Source organism: Falco peregrinus, chromosome W (assembly GCF_023634155.1).
Source record: "Falco peregrinus isolate bFalPer1 chromosome W, bFalPer1.pri, whole genome shotgun sequence".
Lineage (NCBI taxonomy): Eukaryota > Metazoa > Chordata > Aves > Falconiformes > Falconidae > Falco > Falco peregrinus.
Genome location: NC_073743.1, coordinates 22,038,632 through 22,050,048, shown reverse-complemented (window position 1 = coordinate 22,050,048; position 11,417 = coordinate 22,038,632). Strand labels below are relative to the sequence as shown.

General features: G+C 43.4%; 1 long non-coding RNA gene across 1 annotated transcript; it reads right to left on the bottom strand.

The window, feature by feature from the left end:
• On the bottom strand, positions 1-4,726 carry LOC129783105 (uncharacterized). The gene is made up of 2 exons (XR_008745087.1): positions 4,588-4,726; positions 1-398 (listed from the first exon to the last, which is right to left on the bottom strand). It is a non-coding gene; the product is annotated as an uncharacterized LOC129783105 (long non-coding RNA).
• Between the last annotated feature and the right edge of the window lie 6,691 nt (positions 4,727-11,417).

The window sequence follows — 11,417 nt, the reverse complement described above, 5'->3', positions numbered from 1 at the left end:
TTCTTTAATCAATCCTACCATCAAATTTTCCTCAGTCATTTGTTTGGGAATGTCAATCATTTGTTCTGTTTCTATTTGTCTTTTGTTCCTGTCCACCAAGTCAGCCCATGATCCCACCAACACTACCGACCAAAAGAAAATCCAAAAACCAATCATAACCTGATATGAAAAATTAGACATGTTTCAAAGTCAATTTTTAAGACTCTGGGTCACGATTAACAATCTTCCACGGAGTAGATGCTTTCTTCACGGTGCTTTCTTCACTCGAGTATAATGTATCCAAGCATCCGATTCTGCAATTTTGATAGCTGTAAAAGTGGTTAGCAGTATCTGGAAAGGTCCTCTCCAGTGCTCCTGCAAAGGTTCGGAGGTCCAAGTCTTCACATAGACATAGTCTCCTGGTTGGAAATCATGCACTGAATTTTCCAGGGGTAAAGGTCTATTCCAAATTACTACACTCCAAATCACAGCCAAAGTTTTCCTTAGAAAAAGCAAATAGTTATACACATCTTGTTTTCCTTTTACATGTATGTTTAGATTTGGTTCTAGAGACTCATATGGTTTTCCATATAATAATTCATAAGGACTGACTGAGGTTCCACTCTTTGGCTGTACTCTGATTCGTAATAACACCAATGGAAGTGCCTGAGGCCACTTTAGACTGGTTTCTTGACAAATTTTACTTATTTGTCATTTCAAAGTTTGATTCATCCTCTCCACTTTTCCACTAAATTGTGGCCTGCAAGACGCATGCAAATCCCAATTAATACCCAATACTTTGCTAACACTTTGGACTACTTCAGCAACAAAGTGTGGACCTCTGTCAGAGGAAATTCCAATAGGAACTCCAAATCTCTGAATTATTTCTTGTAATAACCACTTCACTACTTCTTTTTGCTTGTGTGGTGCGACAGGGAAGGGCTTCTGGCCATCCTGTAAAAGTATCAACCCTTACCAGGATGTACCGGTACCCATTTTGTCTAGGTAACTCTGAAAAATCTACTTACCAATAATCTCCAGGTTCTACACCAGATTTCAGTCTACCCATTTGAACCTTTTTCTTAATCACTGGATTATTTTTCAAACATACTTCACACTTTGCAGTTACCATTTTAGCTATTCCCAACATCTTAACTGATATTACTTGCTTTCGTAAAGATGTTACTAAGGCTTCTGCTCCCCAGTGACATTCTTGATGCCTTGTTTGAATTATCTCTCTCATCACAAGAGACTTATCCACCATCCAGCTAAGTTTTTCTTAGCATTTAATAACTGACCCAATTTGTCATCTTCCTCTGAATATCTCGTTTTTTCCCTAGGAAGGGTTACTGTTTTAGAAGGAATTATTGCCATTTGCAATGCTTGTTTCTTTGCTACCTTTTTTCATTTTTTTTTTTTTTTTTGCTGTTCTATCAGCTAAATTATTCCCAGCTATTATTTTTGTATTCCCAATCTGGTGTGCCTTACAGTGCATGATTGCTACTTGATCTGCCTTTTGAACTGCTTGCCATAATCGTAAAATTTGTTTGATGCTTAATGTTTGATCCTTGAGAGGACCATAACCCCCTCTCTTTCCACAAAGCTCCATGGACATGCACTACCCCAAAGGCATATTTTGAATCAGTCCAGATATTTACTCTCTTGTCTTTGCTTAGTTCTAAGGCTCGAATTAAAGCGATGAGTTCTGCCTTTTGTGCTGATGTGGTACTCGCCAATGCTCCTGCTTCTATAACTGTAGTCTCTGTTGTTAATGCATATCCGGCGTATTGAACTCCTTGTTCCATAAAGCTGCTTCCATCAGTATACAATTCCCAGTCTGGTCGCTCCAATGGCACATCCTTCAGATCTTCACAACTGGAATAAACATACTCGATGGTAGCCAAGCAATCATGTTCCAGTCGTCCTTCTTCCTGTATGGAACTTAAAAACACTGCAGGATTTACCAGGTTAGTTGTCTTTAGAATCACATCATCTTGTTCAGTCAATACCACCTGGTACTTCATCATTCGGCTGGGAGACAGCCAATGTCCCCCCTTCTGTTCTAGGACAGTTATCACCATGTGTGGGACATAGACTGTTATTGTTCTTCCCAAAGTCAATTTCTGAGCTTCTTGTATGAGCATCACTGTTGCGGCCACTGCTCGAAGGCAGTTTGGCCACCCTTTACTCACTGTGTCCAGTTGTTTAGAGAAATATCCGACTGGTCGTTTCCAGCTTCCTATCCTTTGGGTTAACACGCCCAGTGCAAGGTGTTGTCTTTCATGTACAAACAGCTGGAAATCTTTGGTTAGATCCGGCAGTCCCAAAGCAGGTGCAGACATTAGGGCACGTTTCAACTCTACAAAAGCCTTTTGTTGTTGTGGGCCCCGTACAAAGGGAGAGTCCTTTTGGGCCTCGTACAGCGGTTTAGCTATTAGCCCATAGTTCATGATCCAAAGGTGACACCACCCAGTCATTCCCAAAAACGCTCTGAGTTCATGAATATTTCTCGACTCAGGTATACCACAAATAGCTTCTTTGCAATTTTTTCCTGATTGTCGTTGTCCTTTTAAAATCTCAAAGCCGAGATATATCACAGTCTGGCAGGCTATTTGGGCTTTCTTCCTGGATACCTTATACCCATTTAGTCCCAGGAAATTCAAAAGGTCAATAGTCACCTGTATACAAATAAATCTTTCTTCTGTAGCAATCAATATATCATCCACATATTGTAAAAATAAATGTCCAGGTCTTGGTTTGTCCTGTTTCCAGATTTCAAATTCCTTTGCTAAATGATTTCCAAAAATAGTTGGACTGTTTTTAAATCCTTGGGATAATCTAGTCCATGTCAGCTGCATCTTTTGCCCGGTTTGAGGATTTTCCCATTCAAAAGCAAACCATTTTCTGCTTTCCTTTTCCAAAGGTATACAAAAGAAAGCATCTTTTAAATCAAGCACTGTAAACCACTGATAATTCTCCCTCAATGCTGTTAACAGTGTATAAGGGTTTGCTACTACAGGATAAATATCCTTAACTATTCGATTCACTGCTCTCAAGTCTTGTACCAGTCTATATTCACCCGAAGGTTTTCTGACTGGTAAAATAGGAGTATTATACTCAGATTCACATTCTTCCAAAATATTATACTCCAAAAATTTATCAATCAATTTCTTCAATTCCTGTCTCACTTCCGGTTTGATTGGATATTGTTTAATTCTCACTGTTCCTGCGCCTTCCTTCAAATCTATTTTAACAGGTTCTGCTAGTTTCAATTCACGAGGAATATTTGTTTCCCATACAGTAGGGATCACTGCCAAATCCACCTCCGGTGGAATTTCTTGTTCCTTTACCTTTTCTTGTATCATCAGGATTTCTCCCGTTTTTGACTCAGGTATTTTCAAGAAAAGTTCTCCTTCGTCAAAAACAATCTGTGCATTTAATTTGGATAACAAATCTCTTCCTAAGAAGGGTATCGGACATTCTGGTACATACAAAAATTCATGTGTAATTATCTTATTTCCAAATTTCAAATCCAGGGGTTGCAGGAATGGCCTGTTTTTGTTCCAATTTTTCCTTTACAGATATTTAATAAAAAATGTCTCTCCTATATCCACTCCCAACCTCACAATTTAAACAACATTTTTTTCCATTTTCTTATTATCAGAAGTTATAGCCATTACCAAATTATCTCTAATAGTTAGCTTACATTCATCCTGCCAATCCTTTCTTTGTCTTAAGTAAAAAAAAACAAATCCACATTTGGCATTTTATTCCATTTCCCTTCTCTTTTACAATACAGCATTAACTGCAGAATAGTGTTATAATTCAGTGTCCCATTCGTGGGCCACTTTTCCTGATCATCCAATATATACAAAGGCCACCAATTATTACAGTACTCAAATGATTACAATACTCAATCACCTGGCTCTTTTGCAGATCATCCTGTAAATTTCCCCAATGTGCCAATAAACATCCCAACAAAGAATTTTTCGGGATTTTGTCATTTACAGCAAGATTACCCATGCTTTTACTTTTAAACAACCGAGTTAACTTAGTTGCCATGGTGTAATTACTCACAGTACAATACACAATTATTCAACTCTGTCACTCTGATCCGCGGATCCACACTCCACACTCGCTTTCGTTCTCAATTACACGTCTCACCCTTACAGCCACACTCACACTTTCCCACAGTTACTTTAAACAAACATATAGCACAATATTGTACCTCTTAATTTTCTTCTTAATACACAAACTCACAAAACAACAAAAAAACCCAAAAACTTCTTCTAACTTCTTGTTAGAGGCACTACCTTAGAGAACACTATAGCATATAGTTTCTCTTGTCTACACTTTTGTCCAACCCTGCAATAGCTTTCGCTTATGTCTTATGGGCAGACTCCTAGTCCTACCCTGCACAGCTCTTTTACCGCGTCTGACAGGTAGACTTACTCAGAGGGACTCCAACCCACTGGTGGGTCTCCATCCTACTCCTTGCCATACACTTATTATAGTGGGACTCCTACCCACTTCCTCTAGCGCACTTACTTACTTACTTTAGTGGGACTCCGACCCACTTACTACAATTAAAAAAAAGAAGTGTCTTACCAAAAATCCAGGGAACGTCGTGAAGAGCCTTACGGATCGGGGATCGATGGGTATCCCTGAGAAATCCTCGGTGCCGGCTGGAACCGATCAGGTCCCCGACTCCTCCGGTCTCCTTCAGCGAGGTCCCATGTGGGTCGCCAAAACTGTTACCGAAATCTCAGAATGAAAAACTTATCGACACCAATGTGATGTAGATAAGCAGACACTTCTTTATTAACGGCCGGGTGCGTGAGCGAGTCCTCTCACGATCAACACATGCCAGGTCTCAAAATCAGACACCATATATAGAACTTATTCATACATATTCATTAAGTATTCATGCATAACCATGATATTTCCCGTAAATCTTTAACATATTCTCCTCCTATATCCGATTCTGCGCAGTAGAGCTTAGAAAGGTCTAGAAATGGGTCTGGGGTACGATTTGGGTAGGTGGTATATGAGTCGGTGGTCGCGATCTCCCCCTGCCGGAATTACCTTTTACTAAAGTTCACGGTTTCTTGGCAGGTAACTACAAGCTGTTCCAGTCGACTCTCCCCAGTTTCCATTAATCTCATATTCTGACATTTCAATACACTTCTACATACAGAAGACTGGTCAAATACAAAGAAACCTTTCAAACCCTAAAGTTATTACCTAAGTTTTAACAATGGTTCCAGCCCCTTCTTCTAGCCTTGGTACAGGATGTACAGAAGATCTCATAGCAGCTTTTACTGTGCAACTATAAGTTTCATTAAAAATATTTCTTATCCTTCTATTTTTTAATTCTATTAAATGATTTTATAAAATCAATTAATCAATCAAATAAAGTCAATCAATCTTAACTTATTAACAAATCGATAACAAGATCAGCAGCGATCAGAGCGGAGAGCAGCAGGACACCGGGAACCATCTTTAGGGATTCCCTCTCCTTGTCCCAGTGCTTTAGCTGCGCATTACCATGTTTATTGACAACGATAACTGGCAATTCAGACTAAATTTTGTGTGCATATATTTTATTGCTAAATTTTCAGCTGCATTCAGCATTAATCTCTGTTTATGCAGCTGAATCACCAAAAGGGAGCTAATTTGCATATTTATCAGTTAGGAGGCTGCAAAACCCAATAAGAGAGTTTCAGATGAATTATTCCATTCAGCTCTGCCTTTGATTTCAAGCTTGAGTGGGTCATAATTATAAAAGAGCATGGAAAGGATAGGATCTTTACAACCTAATAGCTCCTTTTATTAGGTGGGTAATTATATGTGAATCTCCAAATAAAATATTTTGAGTAAAATGGCACTGCAACAGAAGTAATAATTCAGATTATTTTCTACGGCCCTGTGCTGGAAAGGAAATCAGATGTCAAGGAGGAATTCAAATGCTTCATTAAGAACTCTAGTGTGTTTGTGAAAATGCTCCTTTAAAAATTCCTTGTTATTCAATTTACTAAGATTTTAATGAAATATTTCTCAAGAGTGAGGCAATCTTGTTTGCACGGGAGGCTGGGCTTTCCAGTTCTGAAAGATTTGTAACAAAAAAAGCCCTCCGGTAAACAGAAAATGCACAGATCTTTTCTGCTGAAAACCCAGCTCGGCGTTTGTTGTTTTGTTGGTGGGGGTTTTTTTCAAATTTCCTTCAGACAGCCAAAAAAGTGTTGTAGCCTTCAGCTCCCCTGAGCCATGTGACACTGAATTTGGGCAACGTCCTAAGGAGCCTTGGAGATGTTCCCCACCTCCATTTGAGGACAATTTTAGTACAATACCTAACTAATGACTAATGAGTAAGCAGGCCTTTCTTTGGAAATTTGACTTTAACTAGCAAAACTGGGATGTTTTAGCATAGCACTTCCATGTTTTGTGTTGCTGATGCTCTATTTATTTGCAGTGAGCTTGGCCAAAAAAAAGGTATATTTTTTTTCTTTTTGCTTTGCTTTTAATTTTTTTCCTCCAAAGCCTAAAAATGGTTCAAAATGCTGAGCACTCCCTAGCTCAGCGTCTTTGTGGACTGCTCAGCTGTTCACTTCTGGGGAAAAGGTTCAGTCAGTTTGAGAAGCTTTTTACTTTTTGGAAGGGAGAGGATAATCTGCTTGTTGTTCTTGCATGTGATCTTAATTACGGCAAGGTTTAGGGCTGGACGTCGATACTGCCAAAATTTTGCCATAGGGTTTGATGTGTCACTTCTTAGGGAGCGAGGACCAGCACATCCCCTATACTGGTCTGGCTGGTTTGTGCACCCTCATGCTTAGGAACTGGGAATTCCCAAATAAAAGGCAGCCAGAATTTGGAGAAGCACAGAGATACATCCCGGGAAGCATCCAAGGCCAGGTTGGACATAGCTTGGAGCCACCTGGACTGGTTGAAGATGTCCCTACCCGTGGCAGGGGGTGGGACTAGATGGCCTTTAAGGTCCCTTCCCACCCAAACCATTTGATGATTCTGTGATAGTCACGTAGCTCCCAGCAGGATTTGCCCACCCATTTCCCGAGAGGTCTGCAAATGCTGTGGAGGTTGGTCCTTGCTCTCCCCGTATCAATGTGCATCCCAGTATGCTCTGGCAAGTTTGCACTGGTAGCGAGGGAAGTCTCAGCCACAAGGCTCCTGCGTGGCTTGGGTGCTGCAGTAAGATTCTTGCCATCAACACTCCTTGAGCATCTTCTTTCAGTAGCTTTGCCTTTAATATTTTATAGGAGCATCTTTTCACCAACCCCTTCCCAGAGCCAGCTCCTTTAGAAACTGGCTGAGGTAAGACCACTGCTTGTCCGGCCCGAGTCCCTCCTTGACATTTGGAAAGACTAGATGAGTTTTCCAAACATTTCTCTTCTTCTTGGCACGTTTGCAGCACGTGCTCACTCGCTCTGACATCTTCTGCCCAAACACACCGTGAAGCCCAGAAGACACCAGGCAGCCCAGCGGCAGCGCTGGTTGGCACACAGAAGGGTGGGAGTGAGTTCAGGGGGATCATCCCCGGGTCCTTCCAGCCCTCGGGAAGTATCCGATGTTTTCTCCTGCGGTCAGAGCTGAATGGGGTAGTTCCTGCTGTAGCTCCCTGAGGGTCCTTTCCCAGCACGGCCCCCTCGCCAGCACCTAACGCTGGATCCTGCAAACCCAGGCGCAGGTGCTGGCACATGCTACCATGAAGGGGCAGCAACACCAGCGACACCAGTGGTAGGAGCAGGCGCAGCAGGAGCAGGGGTGGAAGCTGGCAGCTTTCCCGAGGTGCTCCTCATCTCTAAGGAGGTGTCGGCAAGGCAGGTGCTCAATCAGGAGGCAAACCTGCAACCCCCCGGCCTCATTTCTGAGATGGATACCTGGAAGCTGGATGGAAGACGGTTGTTGTTAAAAAAAACAACAAAAAACAAAAAACCACACAATCCTCATGGCTTCGTAGGTCATTGGAGATTGTTTTTTCTGTCAGCTTCATTTCCCCACCTCCCCATTAGCTGCTCAGTGTCCTGTCTGGTGTTGAACTGGGTTCTCAGAGGCTCCGTGACCTTTTTTTTTATTTTTTTGAAATGTTCTCAACAAAAGGCATTGAAGGCATCCTCATTCTGGGCACAGCCAGCCCCCGCGTGGCGAGTGGCACGAGCCGGCGTGCCTCACTGTATGCTGTGTGTGTAGTTCCGAGCGCGAGGAAGCGACGGCGGTAGAAGAAGGACCAATGCTGGTTTTATTCTTGTAAAATACCCCTGGCATTTCCCACCGTTTGTGAATCGCCACCACGTTCGGGATGGGGCGGTTGGGGGGGGGTACTTTTTATAAGTAATATTTAATTTATTATTTAGAGTTTTTTCTTTTGGATAATTTATGATACAAGGGATACCTGGCTGGAAACCTAGAGCAGGCTGTTAAAGCTGCAGTGTGCTCATGTCCCCGCGTGCTGGGCTCTGGCCCTGCCTTACCCATCCTAGGCGTAAGGATTGGGAAGGCGAGGCAGCGGGACGGTGCCACCGGGCATCACCAGCACCGCATACGCCCCGCAGCTGCGGTGGAGCACCAGCTCCAGCCTGCTGATTCAACGTCCTGGCACTGGTGAATGCCGTTTAAAGGGCTTAGCAAGGTAATTCAAAAATTCTTTAGCATACTAGTGATATGTTTATCTGATAGAAATGGGTTATACTACAGCTTTAACTAGCTTTAGTTGAAAAAAAAAATTAAAAAATCTTGTTGTTACAAAAGGCCTAAAGATGGCATTTTGAGCCTATAAACTGTTTCTTTAAATTGTCAGACTCTAGCATTGTTAACCAAATTAGAATAGTGACTGCAATATTTAAGTGTAAATCTTGTTCTATGAGAAAGGAAACTTGCTTACAGTTTAAAAATAAATGACTGTTTCTACACACAATCTTGTATACCACTACATGAAGAAAAGGGGGTTTTGTAATGCACTGTAGAACAGTCTCATATTCATTTTTTTATAGAAATGCTATTCCAATGGTGCATTTTTTTGTTTAATAAATAAAGTTTTGATACAAATTCTCTCTATCTTTGTCCGCTATGTTGGATGACAAGCACCAGGCACCGGCATCCCAGCGGAGCAGCCCGCTGCTCCCAGCCCATCCCAACTGGCCCCGCTCCACCCCCCACTCCTGGCACCATGCCCCATGGAAACGCCATTTGGGGGTCAGTTGAAGGTGACTGTTGGGGCACCCACTGGGTGATGTAGGAGAGGTGGCAACTTGGGGAAGGTACTGAAGGGAAGAAGAAGACTTCTTGCTTAGGAAAGCGCGATGCCACCATGCAGACGGGTGTACAGGAAGGTAATTTCACACTTTTGGGAACTGGCCCCATGTCAGCAGGGAAAAGTCATGCCAGGCTTGGCTTCTCAGTGCCAAGTGTGCTAAAGAACTTTCCAAGATGTCCCTCCAGCTGTTCGGTTTCACAAACTATTTTCAATCTCCCTGTAGTGAGCAGCCGGGAGTTGGATGTAGTGCTCTTCCCACTGATCCTGCTGTTGTTTCCTGGTGATGGCTGAGCCTATCTGCCCTGCCTTCCACCGGTGGCATGGGTTAGTAGTCAAGTGACCCAAAACAGTGCTGGTGGGTGATGCGAACAAGCTCAAAACACGTTAGTCTTGAGCTCAAAGCACTCAACATGAGGATTTTCATAGCTGTCCTGCCTGTCACTGACCTGTGAGCACCCCCAAGTGCTGTCAGCATCTCCTCTTACCCCATAGCCCAAGGACTGCGTGCAGCAGATGTTCTCCAGAACGTGATGGGTAACTAAGGCAGCCGGTTTGGTAACTTGTACCAATTTACAGCCTTTTTTCCTTGTATGTCCCATTTCTGTTGTTGCAATTGTCTTTTGTCCTTGTCCTGGAGACACCTGAGTGTCCTCGTGCTTTGCTGCTGGAGTCGTGGGTGTTTTCATTGTTAACCTCCCCTGGCACGGGGTGCTCCCAGATGACCCCAAGTGCTTTTTAGGTCTCCTGAGGCTGTTCGGCAAACAGCCTGCAATGCAGGCTCGGTGGGAAGGGCATGCTTTACGCACCTTAAACCCCAAACCCTCCTGCCTCTTGCTTCCCCATACAGATGCTGAGAACAGATGGCTTCTCCTCTGATCAGAGGAGGCAGGGATGAGGCCATATCCTGAATAAAACACAATCAGAGCAACCCTTTGAGCTGCGCGAGTTCTGAGGACCCGGTGCCCACCAGTCCGTGGCCTCCTAGCAGAGCCACCCCTCCTGTTCCCATCACGACCAACTCCCTGGCGTGCCTGTGTTTGTTCTTTCACACAGAGCTTTTCTTTCTCATCTAATTTGGAGGATTCTGGGTCTAGTGAACATTTCACAGGGGGCGGCGTCTGCTTTCCCCCCTGTCATTCTCAGCTTTCAGGACTGCGTAACAAAATGTGAGGATGTGAAAGGGATTGCTTTTCTTCTCACACTGCTCTTTCAAGGTCTTGTCCAAAGAAAGCAGTGCAGTTTACGAGGCCAGAGCTTTCATGTTTATTTCTAAAAATGAAGAGCGCTTTATGGATACTGAAGCCCTTTTAATGCTCTTGGCACAGTAACATTGTGGCTTTTTCAATATCAAAATGACTTATTTCTAAACTCAGAGCAGTGGCAGGTACCAAATCATCACATCAGGCAAACGGGATGATTTTTGTGTTTGAAGACTGAGATGTAAAGAGGTGTAAGAAGCTGCCTCTGTCCTTAGGTAATGGTCTTAATCCTGCTTTAGAAGCACCTGGAATCCTGGTGGGTTTGTACATCTGCAATGGTGAGAGCGACAGGCACATCCCATGTGCTCACCCTCTGCCTGCCCCAGCACATTCCCATCCAGGCAGGGACAGGGAACTGGGGAAATCAGTGCTCAGTGGGGACCCTTGTCCTGCACCCAGGGCTGTGCTCAGCTCAGCACCACAGCAGAATGCAGGTCCGGGATGAGCATTTCGCACAAGCATCTTGTGCTTTGTTTCCTCAAAGTTTAGTTTTGATGCCAAGGAGGAGGGCAGTGGGGGGCGAGCAGGGGAGCAGGTGGTGAGATGGAGCGTTTTGATGAGGTCAGGCTTTTGATATTTATGGATTTAAATATAGGGGAATGTTGGGGTCTGCAGCGGGTCTGCAGATAAGTTAGTTGACCTCAAAGACTTAGCCGTGTACCTTTAAGACAGCCACAAATTGTCAGGTATGTAAACAGGATGTGAAGAATCGGAACTTAGAGCCACAGCATACGGGCACCTACAGCAACAGCAAAGAGCAAGCAAGAAGAAGGACACAAAAACCTATCATGGTCTAACACCTGCACTTTCTAAGATATATAAATAGTTTGTATAAACAATAAAGGCCATTTTGTCCGAACCCAGCCACGCAGACATAGTGTTTCTTTTAAGTCCGCCTCGACTTCTGTCAC